We start from the raw sequence: 12,204 nt of genomic DNA, 5'->3' as shown, positions 1-12,204 counted from the left end.
TGATATTTGTCTCTCCCTCTCCCTTTCCCTTCCTCTCTAAAATCAATAAAAACATATTTTTAAAAAAAGAGCAAAAGACTACCACCATCTGGCCAGGTCGCTCAGTTGGTTAGAGCGTCATCCCATGAACTGGAAGGTCACAGTGTATGGGAGGCAACCAATTCATGTTTCCCTCTCCCCCTCCCCTTCCCTCTCCCTCACAAGGTCAATAAACACATCCTCGGTCGAGAGTTTATTTCTAGGCTCTCTATCCTATTCTGTCAGTCTGTATATCTGTCTTTATGCTGGTATCAAACTATTTTGATTACTGTACCTTTGTATTAAAGTTTTGAAATCAGAAAATGTGAAACCTCCAACATTGCTATATTTTTCAAGATTGTTTTGGCTATCCAGGGTCCCTTGAGATTCCATATGAATTTTAGGATGTATTTTAACATTCTGCAAAAAATGTTATTGGGATTTTGATAAGAGTTGCATTGAATCTGTAGTTTATTTTGTGTAGCATTGACATCTTAACAATACTAAATTTTCCAATCCATGAACATAGGAGGCCTTTCCATTCATTAGTGTCTTCTTGAATTTCTTTCAGAAACATTTTATAGTTTTTCATGGACAAGTCTTTCGCTTTCTTAGTTAAGGTTATTCCTAAGTAGTTTATTCTTTTTGATGCTATTGTAAATAGCATTCTTAATTTCCTTTTTGGATTGTTCATTGTTAGTATAGAGAAATGTAGCTGCTTTTTGTATCTTGCAACTTTGTTGAATTTGTTTATCAGATTTGACAGGGCTTTTGTGTGCATATGAGTAATCTTCTTGTCTAATTGCTCTGACTAGGCCTTCCAGTGCTACATAGAATAGAAATGATCAAAAGTGAGCATCCTTGTCTTGTTCCTGATCTTAGAGGAAAAGCTTTCAGTCTTTCATCGTTGGGTATGATGTTTGCTGTGGGTTGTTCATAAAGGCTTTTACTATGTTGAAGTAGTTTTCTTATTTTCCCACTTTCTTGAGTGTTTTTAATCACAAAAGAATTTTGTCAAATGCTTTCTCTGCATCAGTTGAGAAGATCATGTGGATACTTTGTTCCATGGTGTATTACATTGATTGATCTTTGCCCGTTTAACTATTCATTCATTCAGCAAATAAAAGAAATCCCACCTTGCGATGATGTTTAATCCTTTTTAACAAGCTGTAGAATTCTGTTTTATGGTACTTGAGAATTTTTGCAACAGTATTCATAAGGGATATTGATCTAGAATTTTCTTTCTTGAAGTGTCTTTGTCTATCTTTGGTATCATGGTAGTGCTGGTCTCATAGAATGAGTTTGGAAGTGTCCCTCCTCTTCCATTTTTTGGAAGAATTTAAGAAGGATTGGTGCTCTAGACATTCTTGTGCATATCTTCTTTTGTTAACTACCTGTTCAGGTCTTTTGCCTGTCAGTTTTTAAAAAAATTATTTATTACGTTTATTGGGGTGACATTGGTGAATAACTATATAGATTTCAAGTGTACAATTCTATAATACAGCATCTGTATATTGCATTGCAAAGTCTAGTCTTCCTTTATTTTTAAGATTGTGCTGTTTGTCTTTTCATGATCTGTAAGAGTTGTCTTTATGTTCTAAATAGGAGATGTTTATCAGATAAAAGTACTGCAAACACCTCTCAGTTTGTGGTCTGCCTTTTCATTTTTCTTAGTGGTATCTTCAGATGAGCAGAAATTCTCTTTCTCTTCCCCCTAGAAATAGTTTTAATATTTGAGGTAGAATATATTATCAAACAGAAATATAATATAAAGTGATTTACAGATATGGGTAAGTATATATATTTTATATATGGCTAGCATATTTGAAAGGATATATATAAGATATGTATAATTATTTCCAGCTTAGTCTGTGGATGATCACTTATTTTAAACCTGCTGCCCTGGTCTTCTGATTTCTGTCTGGCTCTTCCTGTTCGGTGCCCTTTAGCAGCCCAGAAAAGAGTGCGTTGGTTGGTTAAGGAGAGCTTCAGTGAGCACGAGGAAATGGGACATTTTGATGGAATGCAGTTGAGAAGGATACCTTGGACCAGAGAGGTCAAACTCTAAATGCTTGAGGAGGGGAGCCTGAGCACGAGTGGGTGGGTTAGTTACCATAAATCAGGCTCATCAATTCTCCTTTACAACCTGAGCAAATGGAATTATGCCCTGGCAGATGTCAGTAGGTTTTTATGTTTCTGATGGCATACTCACCACAAAGAGGAAGACTGTGATGAACTCTAAAGTGTCATCAGGTCCATGACCCATTGGAACATCCTATCCCGAAAGGCAAGCTCTACTTGAACAGATTGTAGAGCAGATGTTCCTGCCGAAGTTGGGCCCAGAAGGTTCCAACTTACTACATACAAGACTATGGAAAGCCCAGTTACACAAGGAAGGAAAGAGCAGGGAAGCCAAAACTGACATTTTCAGCATCAGGCAGTATGCTAGGCATCATCACAGCCACTGTTTCCGTTAATCCCCTGAGAGGGAGGTAATTTTTATCCCCATTTTACAGATAAGGAAACAGATTCAGAGGTCCTGGGATTAGTCACTATCATAGTAGTCAGTGGTAGAGTGAAACTGAAACTTAGAGCTGTCTGATTTAACGCTGGCTCTTTCTACTACATAAACGCCGCCTCTGTGGGTCGCTGCTCTCAAGGTATTTTCAGTCTAGAAGGGAAGTTAAGGTCCACACTTCAGTATTAATAATACGAGGCCTTGTGTGATCAATTCCACTTGAATGATGCAAGGTGTTCTCCTTGCCCCACCAAGTGTTCCTGGACTGCAGCACGGCATCACTGGAAGCGTGTTAGGAATGCAGGTTCTCAGGCCCACTCCAGACTCCCTGAAACAAGACCCATAGGTGGTTAGAACACATTCTGAAGTTTGGGAGATGTCACAAGGTCGGAAGGCGACTGGAGAAGGCATCGTGAAGGAGGTGGCATTGATGCTGGGCCTGAAGGATCCGTGTGGTTCCTTTCGGGGGGGTGGGGGTAAAGGGCTGGGAGGCAGAAAACCACCAGGCAGGCTTTGAGGTTGTAGAATTTTCTATTGGCTTGAACCAAGGTGGATCATGGGAGACAGGGCTAGGAAGGGATGTCTGGGCCTAATTGTTGAGAGACTTAAATTCCACAAGAGGGGTTTGGGATTTCATAGCTCCGGTGCCACTGAAGGAGCTGGGTGGAAGGCTGACAAATCCTAGGGGTGTTTTCAGGTTAGTGCTCAGGTTCTCTGCAGGCGAACTAGAGCCGGAGGCACACGTGTGGCTCCACGTCTGGTGAGGTGATAGGGCTGGCATCCAGGCCTGTATGCTGGGAAGGAGACAACTGGAGAGACTGGTGATAGGATGGGTGATAGCAGGAACCCAGTGGGATTCCTTGGGATGCCTATTGCCCTCCTTGGGAAATAGAACAAGTTCAATGTAACCCCATGTGCCCAAGTCCTCTAGCCTTCAGGTCACTGTTTCCTTGATATATACATCAAATTCTAGATTTGATGTATATACGTATCCTGTATTCTGTATCCTAGGTGGGAGCCAGGGTCTTCCCTTTGTCTGTGAGGGTTATCAGCTGCTGTGTGGGGGGTGGGGTGGTGGGAGGGGTTCTGTTTCTCCTAAAACACTCCTGCACTCTGACACTAAGGACTGCTATTGTCCTCTTGTCCTGCCTGCCTCATTCAGAGTGCGGCCTCTTCCTTTGCCCTCCCCAGGTCTTCCCAGCTCCTCATGGCTGTTACTGCCTGTGGTGATGGAAGGTATTTATAGCACAAGGAAGGGAAAGGTTAGAACTCAGTGGCATGATGGCATAGACTTGGGATCACAGTGGGCTACCACGTCATGTGACTCATTATCGTGTTAAAATCTCATTGTATTTCCGGGCTATGTATGTGAATATTCACTCCACTCAGCTCACCCAGCATGTTAGTTTATTATATAATTTGGGGTTCCAGAGAAGAGGAGATGTAGTTGAACTGTTTCATATTCCCAATACACTGTGGACAACCCTCCCCCTGACCCCCTGCCAATGTGGTAGGGCCTGGTACATAGTAGGTGCTCAGAGTATGTTTTTTGAGTAAATAGATAGCAGGAAAGCAAGCTAGGCAGAGCCATGCAGGGTACACATATTTGTAACTGGCTTTCGGTTTGGGCACTCTGGGACTACGTAACCGTTCAAACACATTCTTTCTTCAGGTGTTCCCTCCCCAGTTGGGTCTTTCAATTTGTTCAAATTTAATTAGAGTACTTGTGAATAGCTAATACATTTATAGGGTTCAGAAACCAAAATGCTTTATAGATACCCATTGTGAAGTCTGGGCCCCACCCCTATATCCCCCCCTCAACTCCTAGTGGTGAGCACTTCTATTCATTTATTGTGTATTTCTCCAGTATTTCCAGTGTTTATTCTTCTGGCATTTTATCCCTTTACACAAATACAAAATTCAAATATATGTAGTTTTCTTACACAAAATAGTAGCACCCTATGTGCATTGTGACTTGCTGTTTTCTCTTAATAACGAACCCTGGAATGTTCATTATATAGTCAGAACATGATGTGGATCCTCACACTTTGCTTGTTTTTAATCTTTTTCCCCCCCAGCCGTGTAGCCTTCCACTGTGAGTGTGAATTATAATTCAGTTAACGGGGTGAACATGGGCTGCCTCCAAACCTTTGCTGGTACGGACAGCTGCCCCCAGTAACGTGGTGTCGGGCCATTTCCTCTGTGTCCAGGCGCAGCTGCAGGATGTGGGACTGTGGGTACCGCTGGTGGGGTTCCAGTAGATTCTGCCAAGTGGCCTTCCGTCCGGGGAGGTGCAGTTTTGCCCTCTGCCTGCAAGGTAGGAGGGCGGGCATGTTTCCCACAACTTCACACAGAGTTGTGTGGTCCTGGTTTGGACTTTTGCCAATCGGATAAGTGAGAAATAATATTTTAGTGTAATTTCCATTCTCCCCAATTGAGAGTAATTGTCTTTCCCCATTTCGGGAAAATTTGTATTTTTTCCATCAACTGTGTATCCTATGTTTTGCTTATTTTTTCTCTTGGTTTTTGGTCTTTTCCTCTTAGTTTTCTGTGGTGCGGAGATGAGATGATTGTCAGTGCTACGACTGCTGTTTTCCCATGTGGATCGTTACCTTTGTACTTAGGGCTCGTTTTCCCTCCACCTAGAAGCCTTGGGTTTTTTATGCAGTGAAATTTGTCCATATTTTCTTTGCTGGCTTTGGGTTTCGTATCAAAGTTAGGAAGGCCCTTTCCTACCCGGGGTCGTGAAGGAATTCACCCAGAGGAGGTGAGAGGAGACAGGTGTGCAGCCCGCCAGAGCAAAGCTGCCAACACCGCAGTTTTGTTTGAGACACAGCCCCGTTCCCACGGGGAGCAGGGTTTGCTGCCAGGGGCTGATGCCCACGCCTAAGGCCTGGGTCCAGGCACCCTGGTTTTCAGCTGGTACCTTTTGCAGGGGCTGGGAAGGAGGTGGGTAAGGGGATGAAGTGTTTGGCAGCCCCGTGTTCACAACAGGTGAGGTCTGTCCAAGTGCAGTCAGGTTAGTATAATGAAAGGAAATAGAATTAAAATTTTGAAGTGAAACCTGAGACTTGCATAAACTTGAACCTTTTCTGAGATTTGAAAAGAAGTAATTAATTTAGAAACTTTTCCCCCTAATATGAAACTCTGCCACTGGGTCCAGGCAGGAAGTAGTCTAGAATAGGTTTCCAAATATGGTGAGTCCAATCGAGGCAGAAAAGATATGGTTAGGCAGAGAATATGTTTCCTAAAATCTCCAGTCCAGTGCTCCAGGTTGGAAGACAGAGGGAGACTTATAAATGTTGGGGTTAAGGGAGGTTTGGATGCCAACTAGTCTGGGTCCCTCTCCTGACGACTCCACTAACGAACAGCGTGACCTCTGACAAACTGCTTCACTTCTCTGAGCCTCGGTTTCTTCCTCTGTAAAAGGGGATAAAACTGATTATTAGGACTAACATTGATTAAACACTAAGTATGCATCACACACCATATTTGATGTTTCACATGCATTTGACTGTTCACAGTCTCAGGTCGCTGTGAAAATGAAAGGCAATGATGTGGAGAGCTCTGCACAGTGCCTGGCACATGACCAGTCCTCAGTAAATGTTTTCTTTTTTTTAATGCTTACTGAAATCAGATGGGTGAGCTCCGCGTTTAATTATGGTATTACCTTGGCCACTCAGTCATTCTACAAATACTTCGTGAGCCCCCTGCCTTGCGTGGGTGCTGGCGACACAATGGTGAGCAAGGGCTGTGCCCTGCAGAGCTTACAAACAAGCAGAGCACGGTGGTCAGCAAGCAGCAACCACACCCTGCGACAGGGACCTTGTTAGGGACCAGCCTGGGTGCTGTGGGAGCACAGGGGAGGAGTGAGTAGCCCTGTCCCAGACACTGGGCTTGCCAGATGCTGCCCTGTCTAGGAGGGGATCCAGGCCCAGTCTCCCAGGGGTGTGACAACTATTCCAGTTGTAGGGAACACGTAGAAAGCACGCACCTTGTGCCAGGAGGGGTTCCGTTAATCCTCACAGTATGCACTTGCTGCTGTTATTACCCCTACTTTACAGATAAGGAAACTACGGCACCAAAAGGAGGTCACACAGCCAGCAAGTGGTGGAGCCAGGATTTGAGCCTGGAAATTTGGCCCCAGAGTTTATATTGGGAGGTGGATCCAGAGAGGGGAGCAGAGTTGCCCACCACTGGGAGTTGGAGCAAGGTCAGAACCTTAACTGCAACGTGGGAGCAGAACGGAGCAGCCAGGGGCAGACCCGGCACCAGGCGGCATCTCGGTGGGAGGTCTTAAGCAGACTGCTGCTTCCTGGCTTTGGTAGGATGAGCAGGGTGGGCGTTGATTGATGGTAGCTGGTCCAGAATGTACTAAGGATGGCCCAGGAATCTGGCCTGAAATGCTGCCTTCGGGGTGAATCTTGTTTGGTTTGAGGCATTTCTGCCCATTAAAGTGAAAAGGTGCTTGGCAGGACCAGTTCCTAAAGTCTCTGTCAGCCATGGCTGTTTCCCTCTGCCTGAGAGGCGTCCTGTCCTGGCCGCCTGGATGCTCCTGCTCTCCAGCTTCCAAGGCGGGCTCACGTTCCACAGTGGTACTGCCAGAGCACCTGGGTCCGCCCTCCCAGCTGTAGTCCAGAGCTTACATTTGTTGGCTGACATTTGAGTTCAAGAAACCCTATGTTATCTCACCCTTTAGCCCCTGGCACAGGGCTGGAATGTAGTAGACAATAAATATTTGATGAAGGAGTGAATGAGTACCCAACACTGCAGGTGAATTAGGATGGAGAGCCATCAGATAGGAGGGCATTCGGACCCTGGGCACGAAGTCACTTGTGGTCTAGAAAGGGGCCTGCTGAAGTAGAAGGCATGCGTGTGATGACTGAGTGGAGGGTCCATGTTGGCACTGGGGTGTACCAGTTCTTGTATAAGTCCTGTCAGTGGCCGCCATATGCTGAGCACCAGGTGAGCCCTGTCTCCGCTCCCAGGTTGTGTGGCCTCCTGCAAGATATTCGGACTTGCCAACTCTCTGCTTCCTTATTTATAAAATAGGGGTAGAAAACATCTTCAGAGAACTGCTAGGAGGAATAGAATAAGATGGCATATGGAAAGAGATGCCCAGTGCCTGGCTTAAGTACTTGGCCAATATAGTATTCTTTTTAAAGTGTATGTATCTGCCTGGCCAGTGTGGCTCACTGGTTGAGCGTTGACATATTCTGAACCAGGAGGTCACAGTTGGATTCCTGTTCAGGGCACATGCCCATGTTACAGGCTCGATCCCAGGAAGGGCACATGCAGGAGGCACCCAATCAGTGATTCTCTCTCATCATTGATGATTCTATCTCTCGCTCCCACTCCCTTCCTCTCTGAAAGAAATAAAAATATATTTAAAAATAAATAAATAAAATGGATGTAGTTTTTAACATATATTTAATCCTCAAACTATCCTTGTGATAGAAGTTGTTATTCTTTTAGATAAGGACCCTCAGGCTTGGATGCATCAGGCTCCCACATGGAGTTAGGGGCGAAGCTGGGGTTCAAACCCAGGTCCGCCTGCTCCCAGAGCCAGTTCACTTTCCATTCCAGGTATCAGAAATGGGTCATAACGAAGTTTAGTTGGGAAAATACCTGGCCCGGGAGAGACAGGTGCCGCCTGAGTTGAAGGCACTGCCGTGGAATCCCAGAATGAGAACTGTTTCTGGCTTCAGCCAAATGGCATGCTGGTGCTGTCCCCCATGGCCCCAGAGTCCCTCCTCCCCCGTTTTCTCCCCTAGAGCCCCCTCTCTCAGTGTCCTCCTCCCAGAGTCTCACCTGGGGCTGTAAAGGTGACAATCCAGGATGTGCTGCACGGCCCTGGTGTTAAGCTAGGGGTCCGTGTGTGTGCCTGGGTGTGAGAAAGAACAATGAAAAAGGATGGGTACATAGGACAAAAAGTTAATAATCGTTCTCTCTGTTGAAATGGGCTTGGATACCTAGCGATTTCTATTTCCTCTATATTTTCCAAATTTAAAAAAATGGACAGGTCTCACTTTTGTGAACAGAAAACAAAGTTGTTTTAAAAACCCTGACCATCTCTTCAAGGCCAGCTCAAGTGCCACCCGTGCTTTGGAGCTGTGGTGTCCCCTGGTGTGTTTGCCTTGCAGGGTCCTATCCACATGGCTGTCTTTGCTCCTGTGAGCCCTCCTGAGTATAGAGAACGCCTCGCTGGCCTGCTTCCCCAGCAGATGCCCCCTGAACAGAATTGCCCCGGGGCTCCCCTAGACAAGCAGAGGTGGTTTCTGAGCTCTTAGCCTCTATTATAAACTTCATTTGACTTAATCTTCCCAACCACCTTTCAAGGTAGCCATCTTTATTATCCTTAGTTTAGAGACAGGAAACTGTCTTAAAGACTCAACAAGGATTGCTGGGTTGTCAAACAGCCCTTCCACCGCCCCTGTGCTCCACGTACCATACCAGACAAGGACACCTGTGGCAGCCACCCTGCTTCTGGGGAAGGTGGCATGATCTTCCGGGTCTCCAAGCTTTGTCTGTCTCTTGCCTCTCTCCCTACACCAGCCGTGGGCAAACTACGGCCCGCGGGCCGGATCCAGCCCGTTTGAAATGAATAAAACTAAAAAAAAAAAAAAAGACCGTACCCTTTTATGTAATGATGTTTACTTTGAATTTATATTAGTTCACACAAACACTCCATCCATGCTTTTGTTCCGGCCCTCCGGTCCAGTTTAAGAACCCATTGTGGCCCTCGAGTCAAAAAGTTTGCCCACCCCTGCCCTACACCCTGACTTGGCGCCGCCTTCCTTGCCATCCGGTTCCCATCTCTGGCCTGCTAGGGACTCAGCTTACTTACTGCTTCTTCCAGGAAGCCTTCTCCCCCAGCCCTGCGTTTCATGCAGCTTGGGTTGGCGGGCTCCTCTCTGCCCACCCGGACCTCAGCCTTTACCACTTGTTATTGAACTTGGCCTCTCTCTCTCCACTGTTGGTCTTTCTCTTTCCCAACCAGAATCAAGGACAAGTATTTGATTTCTTTATTCCCAGTGTCTAGCTGGCACAAAGTAGGAATTCAATGAATATTTATTGAATTAATTAATATGATCCCTACAATAGCCCTGCAAAATGACCATTTTACAAATGAAGAGAAATGAAGCCAAGAATTGAGTGGTTTGCCCAGTCAGGGCCAGTAAGTTTTTTAATTGATTCTAGAACATGGGTCTTTGAAATCTAACCCAGGTTGGCAGAACAGCTGAACTTTAAAGAAGCAGGGGGGAAAAATAAACCAACCCAGCCAGTTCTAGGGGGAACATAAATGTTAATCATGTTCCAGCATAGCTAGGCAGAGGTATATTTAAGTTGTTTATATACTTTTCTAATTGGTCATGTTTTTTAATATAGACTTTTCTTTCTTGCTGATTATTGCTTTGTGGGGTCAGGTGACTGGACATTTAAATGGCTCTCAATATGATTGCTTCATTGCTTACCAAAAACATTGTTATCAGTTAAGACTACTTTCAGAGAAATATGAGCCTGCCAATTTTACCATTTACACACCAGCATTGGGGGTTATCATTAGGTTAAGTTTTCGTTACTTCCAAAGATGTAAAGTTGTGCCTCATTATTTTTTTTCTAATTGTGAACAGCTGAGATGAGTGTTGCTCTTTGTGTCTATCTACTTTCTTGGGAGACTCATGCGTTCATGCTCCTTATTGTAATATTTTTTAAAAGATTGTTGAAGACATTTGTGGAAGACACACTTAGCTATTTAAGTGCAAGTTGGAAGGCACTGGTGGAAGGGTAAACAAAGATGACTAAGATATCATCCCTGCCTTTGTTGTTGTTGTTGTTAATCCTCACCCGCGGATGTTTTTTTCCAGTGATTTTTTTGACAGAACGGATGGGATGGGGAGAGACAGAGAGGGAAACATCGATGTGAGAGAGACACATCGATTGGTTGCCTCCCACACATGTCCCGACCAGGACTAGGGAGCAGCAAGCCTGCCACCCTTGACCGTAATTGAACTCATGACCCTTTAGTCCACAGGCTGTCACTCTATCCATTGAGCCAGTCCAGCTAGAGCCATCCCTGCCTTCTTAAGTAGGACACTCAAGTCAGCAAGGTGGATGTGTACAGAAATAATGATCTAGGTGGCTAAACTGTTCAACTAAGAAACAAGTAATAGGTTGTAGAACAGAGTTAGGATCAATGATTCCTGACTTGGACTGTATCAGGGAAGGCTTCAGAGAGGTGGTGTCATTTATTCTAGGCTGGAGAAGAGGAGAAATATTTAGAAGGAACTCGAGGTTGACAAAGCAGATTAACAGGTATTGAGCCCATGCCATTTTGGGACATTTTGTCTCTGAGAACATTTAGTGTGTTTGTATCAGGATGGTTTTGGTGACAGGGAAGAGAATACCCAATAAAAAAAGAAGTTTTTTTAACTAAGAAAACAGTCTTAGCTCATGAAATAGAGAGACAGCTCTTTTTAGGGTTGATGACTCAGAGACACAACATGACACTCAGGACCCACAGTTTCCCCCTTTTCCTTTCACCTGCCTTGGCGTTGACTTTGTCCTCAGCTGCTCTTTTCTCAGTTGAAAGTTTGCTCCCTCACTCCAGTTATCCTTTTCAAAGGCAGGCCAGGCCAGAATCCCTCCCTCCCTCCCTCCCTTCCTCCTTTCCCTCCCTCCTTCCTTTCCCTCACTCTTTCCCTCTCTTCCCCCCCTCTCTTCATTCCCCTCCTGTCATCCTCCCTTCTTTCTTTCCTTTGTAAAACACCAGACATTTGTTTTTTTCCAACTTTGGAGCCAGAAGTTCAAAATCATGGCCCCATTTCTTTTTATTAGAGAAAATATCTTTCCCAGAAGCCCCCAGAGAGCTTTTCCTTATGGCTGATAGGCCAACACCATGTCACATGCCCCGCTGATCCATCAGTGGCTAGATGGCAGAAATTCCATGATGGATTCAGTCAACATTCACCTCTCAGGGAATTGCGAGGGGATTGCCCTCCCTGAACACTTGGTCCCCTCTAAATTGGCATCCATTAATGTGGAAGCAGGTGAGTGCGTACAGTTGTTGGATAAGCAACAACAATATCTGCCACAGTGTTTAAGAGCAGACATTTTTCATCTGAATTACACCAATATTGATAAATTTCCATTGAGAAAAATATTTTCTGAACTCAACTTTGTTAAGCTAATTTATTTTTTAAAATTTTGACACAGCTTATATCATTTACTTTCATTTTCGTTTTACTTAAATTCTTTTCATGGGTACAAATCCTTTTCCTTATAATTTTTATACCACAGCTTTATTTCATTGACCATTTCACAAGTTCTTATTAAATTTTGTTGATTATACTTGTAGGTTTGGACATTGATAATTTTCTTTTGAGAATGTTACGTGTGGATCAAGAACTTTTATTTTATATTGACCATTTCTATCAGAATCTTCATCAGCAGTTGGATGAGACTATATGTATTTCTCTGTTCATCCTGATAAAATGTGAGCAATTCCTCTTAGGGATGCAAAAATCGATCTGTTCAGATTGTTGGATTTGCAGAGGTCAGCAAACGAGAACCTCATAGGTCAGATCTGGACTGATGCCTGTTTTCCCAGGCTTTTCTCTCACAGGTGAATATTTGTAATCTGTTTGATGATAGGGATTGTGAACTTT

General features: G+C 44.4%; 1 protein-coding gene across 1 annotated transcript in view; it reads left to right on the top strand.

Annotated features, from left to right (window-relative positions):
* The window catches only part of RFX4 (regulatory factor X4), a 132,943-nt gene that overhangs the window by 26,697 nt on the left and 94,042 nt on the right, over nt 1-12,204 (top strand). The window lies entirely within an intron of this gene.

The sequence above is a fragment of the Myotis daubentonii genome, chromosome 2, assembly GCF_963259705.1.
Source record: "Myotis daubentonii chromosome 2, mMyoDau2.1, whole genome shotgun sequence".
Taxonomy (NCBI): domain Eukaryota; kingdom Metazoa; phylum Chordata; class Mammalia; order Chiroptera; family Vespertilionidae; genus Myotis; species Myotis daubentonii.
The sequence above is the reverse complement of the archived record's forward strand: the minus strand, read 5'-3'. Positions and strand labels throughout refer to the sequence as shown.